The sequence below is a fragment of the Paroedura picta genome, chromosome 13, assembly GCF_049243985.1.
Source record: "Paroedura picta isolate Pp20150507F chromosome 13, Ppicta_v3.0, whole genome shotgun sequence".
Lineage (NCBI taxonomy): Eukaryota > Metazoa > Chordata > Lepidosauria > Squamata > Gekkonidae > Paroedura > Paroedura picta.
The window spans coordinates 48,095,416-48,102,906 of NC_135381.1; positions in this window are offsets into that span (position 1 = coordinate 48,095,416).

Consider the following 7,491-nt stretch of genomic DNA (forward strand, 5'->3'; position numbering starts at 1 on the left):
CCAGACAGCCCTATATAGATTTACCAATTCCAGGTTAGAAAATCCTGAAAATTTGGGGGTGGAGCCTTGGGAGGATGGGTTATAAGGGGAGGTGACTGTAATATCATAGAGTTTACCCTACAACACAGCCCTTTTCTCCCGGGAAACTTGTCTCTGTAATCTGGAGAGCAGCTGCCCCACCTGTGAGCTTGCTGAGATATTACTCTTGTGCAAGGCGTGAGTCCATCAGGATCAGCATGATGTCTATTTGTCTGTGCTGTAACCGACTGAAAAAGATTTGAAACCAGCTGAGTTACCTGGGATGTGCATCACCACAGAGCCAAACATGGATTTAATGCAGACCTTCAATGCAATATTTTAAATGCAGGCTACAGAGACCAATGTGAATTTAATGCAGTGCTTCTCGCGTACTTCAGATTACTCCTTGTCGGTGTTGTATGGGACTATCGCCAGTTGTTAAGTGGTAGGTGTGTTTATTCTGCTGTCACACTGTTTGATTTTCATGGAACTTCATTTTATATATATGATTATTGTGGAGTTCATGCTTTTGATAGTATATTGCAGCTTTGATTATCACACCTGAACGTGTCCTCTCAGTACTGTTTTTGTGGTGCTGTCATTCTCCTGAGAGCTCCCCCTGCAGTTGTGTCCCACCTGGAAAGGTGCTGTCATGCACCCAGTATGAATAGGAGGGAGGGAGGGAGGGAGGGAGGAATTCATAGCATTTCCTGTTGGCTTTTTAACCTCTTGACCTTCCTTGGCCAGCATTTGAATGAGCAGCTTTTCTTCCATCTTCAGATAATCTTTCTCTCTACTAATCCTCCTGAGCGTCAGGGCTGTGCATATGAAATTAGTTTCTGTATCCGAGTGGTAATCTATAGGACGTTAAATGCACTCTAATTGCAGGCCACATTTCTTCTCCAGCCAAAGAGTTTTCTAATTTTGTTACAGTGGTCTGTGAATTGGCAGGCAGTGGAGGCCCTGCATGGTGAGAGAGAGAGAGAGAGAGAGTCAGTCGGGGAGAGCGTCTGCATGGGAGACCTTCACCCGGGCTCAGGAAAGAAGCACTTGGCGGTTGGAGTCGGCCGCGAGCTCCGTCTGCTTCCTCTCTATTGATTGCATTAATGCAGGGGATTTGGAAAGAGGCGGGTTGGGTGATGGACTGTAATTTGCTCCAAATGTTGTCATTATCAAGAAAAAAAATCTATGGTTTCTGGGAAGGGAAAGAGAGACAGAGAGAAGAGAAGTCTCTGCCTTTCAAAAGTGCTTTGTAGCGGTGGGTAAGAAATTTAATAAATAAATAATAAGAAGAGTGGTGGGAAATAAATAAATAAATAAATAAATAAATAAATAAAAATAAAAAATCCTGCAGGCCTTTCTCAAGATAGTAGATGACATCCTTTAGGGGGCAATTGTCCTGTTCCCTTCCTTGGTGTTGTTAGACTTCTTCCCATTCGTTGTGAGAAGCACCTCAACTACTGTAGGCAGGGACCTTTCAGAAGGACTTCGCCTTTGAAGAAGCTTTTGGCACTTGGACTTTGTTCAAACTATTCCCACCAACTCTGACGAACTTCTAATTTGGGGGGGGGGGGGAGCTAGCAAAATCCTGAAACTATAGCTGCACAGACATGGGGTTTAGCAGAGCATGCCCATCTGGCATCCAAACATGGGTGCCAACAAAGAGAAGGCGCTGAGGAATCTGAAGCCACTGCCGTGACAGCCAAAGGAGAACCTGGGGGGGGGGGGCAGGAAGAGAGGTAAGAAAAAAAAATTCTAGCCTTTCATACCCCCCAAATCTCTGTGTCAACTTCTAGACATCAAGTTCCAATGAAAGAATAGCTGGCCATGTCAGCATCTCTATGCTGGGTGCTCATTAGCATTCCCCAAGTCTTGATGGCTGGTACTTAGCTATGCTTGGGAGCCAGTGACTTCCACCTTCTTGTTGGTGTTGTGCTAGAAGAAAAGAAAACTTCCAAGACTTCATGTGGGTGTTTTGAAGTTAAAGGTATTTCCCCTGAAAGCTCTAAAAGAGAGAGTCTACAATAACCCTCTGATAAGCTTTCAACCGTTCCTGCCCTTTGCAAGGAGGCCCCCCAAAGTCTGAAAGGTCTGCAGGCCAGCCGGATGTACAGAAGGAAAGCAGGCTTGGGGCCAGCTTGGCGAGGACTCTTGGTCTCAGAGGCATGAGGAAATGGAGCTGGCTGGAGTAAATGGATTTCAAGGTTCTTTGAGCAAGCAGGGCCTTCGGGAAATTCATGGATGCGTGGAAAAGCATTTCCCTTCCCAGCAGAGCTGGATTCAGCAAGTCACCAAAGGGGCCCTTCAGCAACCACAGTTGGGGATTGGTGTCATTTTGAAGGGCTTGAGGTGAATGTTGACCCTTCTTTGGCCATGCCATGGAGGCACTGGGAAGCCAAAAACAGAAGACAGTTCTGGGTGACCTGTTGTAGGCTCTTGTTTTGCCAGCCTGTGTTTTCAAAGGGGCTGGCATTTTAGGCAAGATTGCTTTTGATCAAGCGGTGAAGAAAACAGCTTCCTGGCAAGAAGGGACTTCCCACAAGAAGAGAACCTTCCTCTCAACTGATAAAAATGTTGGTATCAAGTGACCCCACCCCCACCCCAAGTCAGTTGTAACAAGTTTGACAAATGAAAATATTTCTTGCGTTTGAGCCTTTTTTACACACTTTGGGATTGGCTCGCCTCAATAATTTTTTAGTTGGTAGTGAAATAACATTTTAAATCAATGATTTTAAAACCAACCCTGGCTTACTTCTGGCTCAAGCCCCTGGCACTTTTAGATTTAAGAGGCTTTCTCTATATGCTGCCCTCTGCCACCCCCTAGATTGCTCGCACACTGCTGCCAACCTCTTGCCCCCCCCCCCATAAAGGACTGTGCAATGGTTCACAAGTACATTCCATGGGGTGGATACAAGGGGCCAGGATCTCAGCGGCTGGTCCACCCTGTGTTGAGCTGTGTGCTTTCAGCCGAATGTCCACAGAAAGCCTTAGGCTGTAGAAATGCCACTAAAAACAGGACCTCGATCATGCACAGATGGGGAGTCTCATACCTAGGGCCAGCCTGTAGATGAGGCCTCCTGGATATGCAACAGAGTTCCAGATGACACAGCTCTGTCCCCTGGAGAAGATGGGTGCTTTGGATGACGGTGTCCATAGCCTCATCTCCCAGTGAGGTCCCTCCCCAGTCTCCACCCCCAAATCCCCATGCATTCTCCAGCCTAGTCTTGCACATGCATGGAGGTCTTGTCAGATGTCTAGCAGAGCTCGTGGATGTTAGGAACAAGGTCAGAAAGTGGTGTGGCGCCATCCCTTCTACATAAACCTTGGATTAATCTTTGTTGGTCTCAAATTTTGTTCTGGGACTTCAGAGCAACATGGCGACTAACCGGAATCTACCTTTGAATGTGTGTCTGATGGTGTCATTCAGGGCAGGAGGAGGAAAGAGCCCTTGCATTTAAAAGGTGCCCTTTGGGTCAAGGTTCCTGAAATGACCAAGCTTCTTTCAGATATTGAGCAAAGTGATCAGAGTCCTTCTAAATATGAAATAATTGCACAGAAACGGAAAAGTTCCCAGAGCAATAAAAGCTGCACTTGTAAAGAAGACACTTTGGCATCGTGTCCAGCCAATGCTTTTGCCCTTAGCACCAGGTGGGAAATGGGAATGAACCAGATGGATGAGAGCATCTGCTAGACTGGCACTTCTGGCTTAATGGTCGCCACCCGGCGGACGTGGATGACACGTCACAGGAAGTGGTGGACAGAGGAGGTGGGCGGATGGCGCCAGGAGGAATTCCTGATGCTAGGCACCGGATCAGGTTTCTTCCATTTTTATTATTGTTATAAGCAAAAGCTTTCCACTTAACATGAAAACAGCTTCCTGCATCTGCTAAAGTGCTAGTAAAGTGGGTTTAGTTGAGCTAACCAGCTTCCTCCATCCAAGGTCTCCGAAGTCAAAAACTGAAAATGAAGAGAATATATTGCTGCTTGGCAAATCTACGAGAGGTTTCATCTGTGGGTTATTTCCCTTTGTTCAGTTTCCTTAATGGAGGTTTCAAGATGGAAGGGGGTTCTGGCTGGCAAAACTGCTTTGCGTCTTTGTGAAAGCGCCACAAGCCACAAAAACGGGGAGGCTGATCCTAAAATACACACAGGGGCTTTACGCACCGGGATCTTTGTTGCAAATTGGTCACTGAATGAAAAATCGCCATTTAAAATAGTGGAATTCGTCGTTATGCATACCTGCCTTTGTAGTGGTATCCAGTTGCGTTTTGTAGCGTTTCCCACAGGCTTCCGGTCTCGGCAGAAATCGCTAGAAAGGAAGCGCTATTGCCAAGCTCGTCCCGCCCCTGGCCGTCAAGCAGCCAATGGGCAGCCGTTAGCATGCTCCCAAACAGCCCCTTTCCCTTTAAGAAAGGTTTTTTTAATAAAAAAAACACACCCATTGTAACGAATCTGTGTAGATTCGTTGCAACGGAGAGACCCATCCAGCTGCCTAATGTGTTTGAGCTGTCGTTTGATCGTATGATCGTGGCCACGCTGCCTCGAGTGAAAAGAACAAAATCCCCCCTCCCCCCCCTCACGGGCCCGATTTTCGGCTGAATGACTGTGTTAAATGTGTGTGCTTAGTGACTGAAGGGGAGGGACTGAAGCCGGGGAAGCCTCTGTTTGAGCTGTCATTTGATCGTGGCCACGCTGCCTCGGAGTGGAAAAAAAAAATCCCCCCCTCCCCCCCTCTCGGGCCGATTTTCGGCTGAATGACTGTGTTAAATGTGTGTGCTTAGTGACTGAAGGGGAGGGACTGAAGCCAGGGAAGCCTCTAAACTGAAAGAGGCTCGCTGGTGCGTTTATCCCCGCTCGCTCGGAGAAAAAAAAATGGCGATCGCTTCACCGGAAGTTTGGAGGACAGGCTCAGGAGGAGGGACTTTGAAGAAACAGCAACAATGTTAACGCACAGGTCTTTATCGCTAGTGTTACAGATTGTTTGCAAGAGTGTAGCGCTTTCCGGAGGGTGAATCCACTTAAGCGCTTTTTGCTGATCGGTTTCAGGAGTGTTGCAGATTGTCTACGACGTCATGCGTTAAGGCAAATCAATAGCGTTTCCAATTAGCAACCATTGTGCAATTTTGAAGCCGTGCAAAAAGCCCCCCAGTTATCCGGGCTGTGCCCTGGTTGTGGATTCTGGCTGCCCAGTGCCATTCTGTTTCTCCATCCCATCAGTCCTGTGTGAATGCCAGGCTGCTTGCTCTCTGGGCACGTGTGCGATGCCTGTGCAGTGGTCCTCCTGAGTGGGAGGAGAACCCGAGCATCTTCCCTGCATTCCACCGCTCCATGATGCTGTTATTGCTATTACTATGTTCATGTTACTGTTATCACCATGTTATTATTACAAATGGAGTTGCCTGTATAGTTCCTGTTTCATGTAAACCACCCGGAGCCTTTGGAGAGGGTGGTATATAAATACAATAATAAAAATAAATAAATGTTTAAAAGAAACCCCCACGTTTTGTTTATCCTGAGTTCTGAGATTGGGGATTGGGGTAGAAGAATGAAACGCACAGCGTGGCTGCTGGAGTCTCTCCTCAGCAGTCTCCCCACGTTGCAAAAAGATGGGACCGCCTCCAAAGTGCTTGGGGAGATGGGATTCATGGCCTTGTCCCCACTGGGGCCCTATCACCAAATCTCCAGGAATTCCTGGCAGGGGGGAGGGGGCAGCAACCCTAGCCCACATCAGACATTTCTCATGATGTGACAATACAGGTTGGCTCAGGTAAGCTGTGGCCAGTTCCAGTCTTGTGCTGAACTGCCAAGCCCAGAGGGCACTAACAATTTGTGCCTCGGCAGGGGCCAGATCCTGTCTCAGCCCTCCTACCTGGATCCCAGGGTGGCTCTACCAGCAGGGGGAGGGAGGGAGGGAGGGAGGGAGGGCAGGCGGATGCTGGAGCCTCCCAAGTGCCGGTTTGGGTGTTTGGCAGTGGTTGGGCCTGAAGCTTGAAAGCAGCTCAGAAGTCCAGCTGGGGCTCTCTGGAGTGAGCTGCTTAATTGCCCTGAGGAGCTGTGCTGGCGGCCTCTCCCTCCAAGGGCCCTTGGAGGACCCTGATGGGCAGCGGTGGGGCCATGCGGTGCAGGTGGAGGGGGGGTCGGAGACGCAGGTGGCTGTGGGCCAGGGCAGCCGCAGGCCCTCGGAAGGCTCCCAGTCGCTCTCCCAGATGCAGGCAAGGGGGGAAGGCAAGGGGCTGCTTTCGTGATCATGCTATTGTTCTCCGACTTCCTCGGCTGCAGCTTGGTGTCCAAGATCTTTCCCTCTCTGCATCCTCAAATATGAAATCTGGTAATCTGAGGAGAAGCTCAAGGAAGCTCTGGGGACAGCATGGGGGCTGCAGGCAGAGTGGGGGGAGTTGTCTGCCCCGGCCATTAATCAAGAGGATGCCCTGAATGCCAGAGGGCAAAAGGGGGCCGGGGCAGAGGGGGTGGCAGAGGGAGGGGAAGGGGGCTATTTTGGGTTTCCAGGGCAGAAATGATCTCATGTTTTGTCTCATCTAAATTCTGTCAAGCAAGCAAAATAACAAGGGAGGGGGGGGGTTGTGAAGTTAATAAAAATCTGCCAGCCACATGTTCCCTTTGCTCAAAGACAGAGGGAGGGAGGGAGGGAGGGAGGGAGGGGTGGGAGGCTTCCTTGCAGCTGGGGAGAAGGGAAGGGAAGAGTGCTGTGGGTTCTCAGAGCTTCCTCCTCACTTCATCCAAAGAGCATTTCACCTCACACTGAACTGCACGTGTCTCCTCTGGGCTATTCAGAAAGCTTCATGGGAACTGTCCTGTGTCTGAGCCACAGTCTAGGAAGGAACTTTGACTTCTGAGCTAAAATCTGGTAGATGCAGACAGAAGGAGGAGATTGGGGGGAGGGCATCTGTGCCCACTTGGGGTTCTGGCGGAGACGCCAACCTCCGGGGGGGGGGCAGGAATCTTGGCCCATTTCCAAATGGCAGAGATCAGCTCCATTGTGTAGCACTCTGGCACCACCTCAGGAAAAAAAGAATCCTGCATTTTGGGACATTAAGGAGACAGACTTCTGTGCATTCTGCAGGAACAGGTTTGCTCTGTGCTTGCCCAGACCTTGAGGCGGGAGGCTTGCTTTTAATTTGGGCCCTTGATTTGGGCCCTTAGTGAGAGCACTTATGGTTTGTGTTTCTGCCTGATTTCTACCACCACGAAAACTGGCATCACATGCCCAAAACATCTTTCAAAGAAACCGCAGGGCAGCTATTCAGCTTCAAACACCGGCTTTTTTATTTCCTATGTTGCCAATCAGGGGATGGACCTCGCCTCATGCTGGGCTCATAAAAATTGTTTTTGCTGTGAATCCAGTGACACTTTTGAAAACATGTTGCTTAAAACATGTATCTACAAGATGGAACATAGAATTTATGGGAGTTTTTTTTTTATGGGGGGGGGGAGGTTGCAATTACAGCAGTTCTT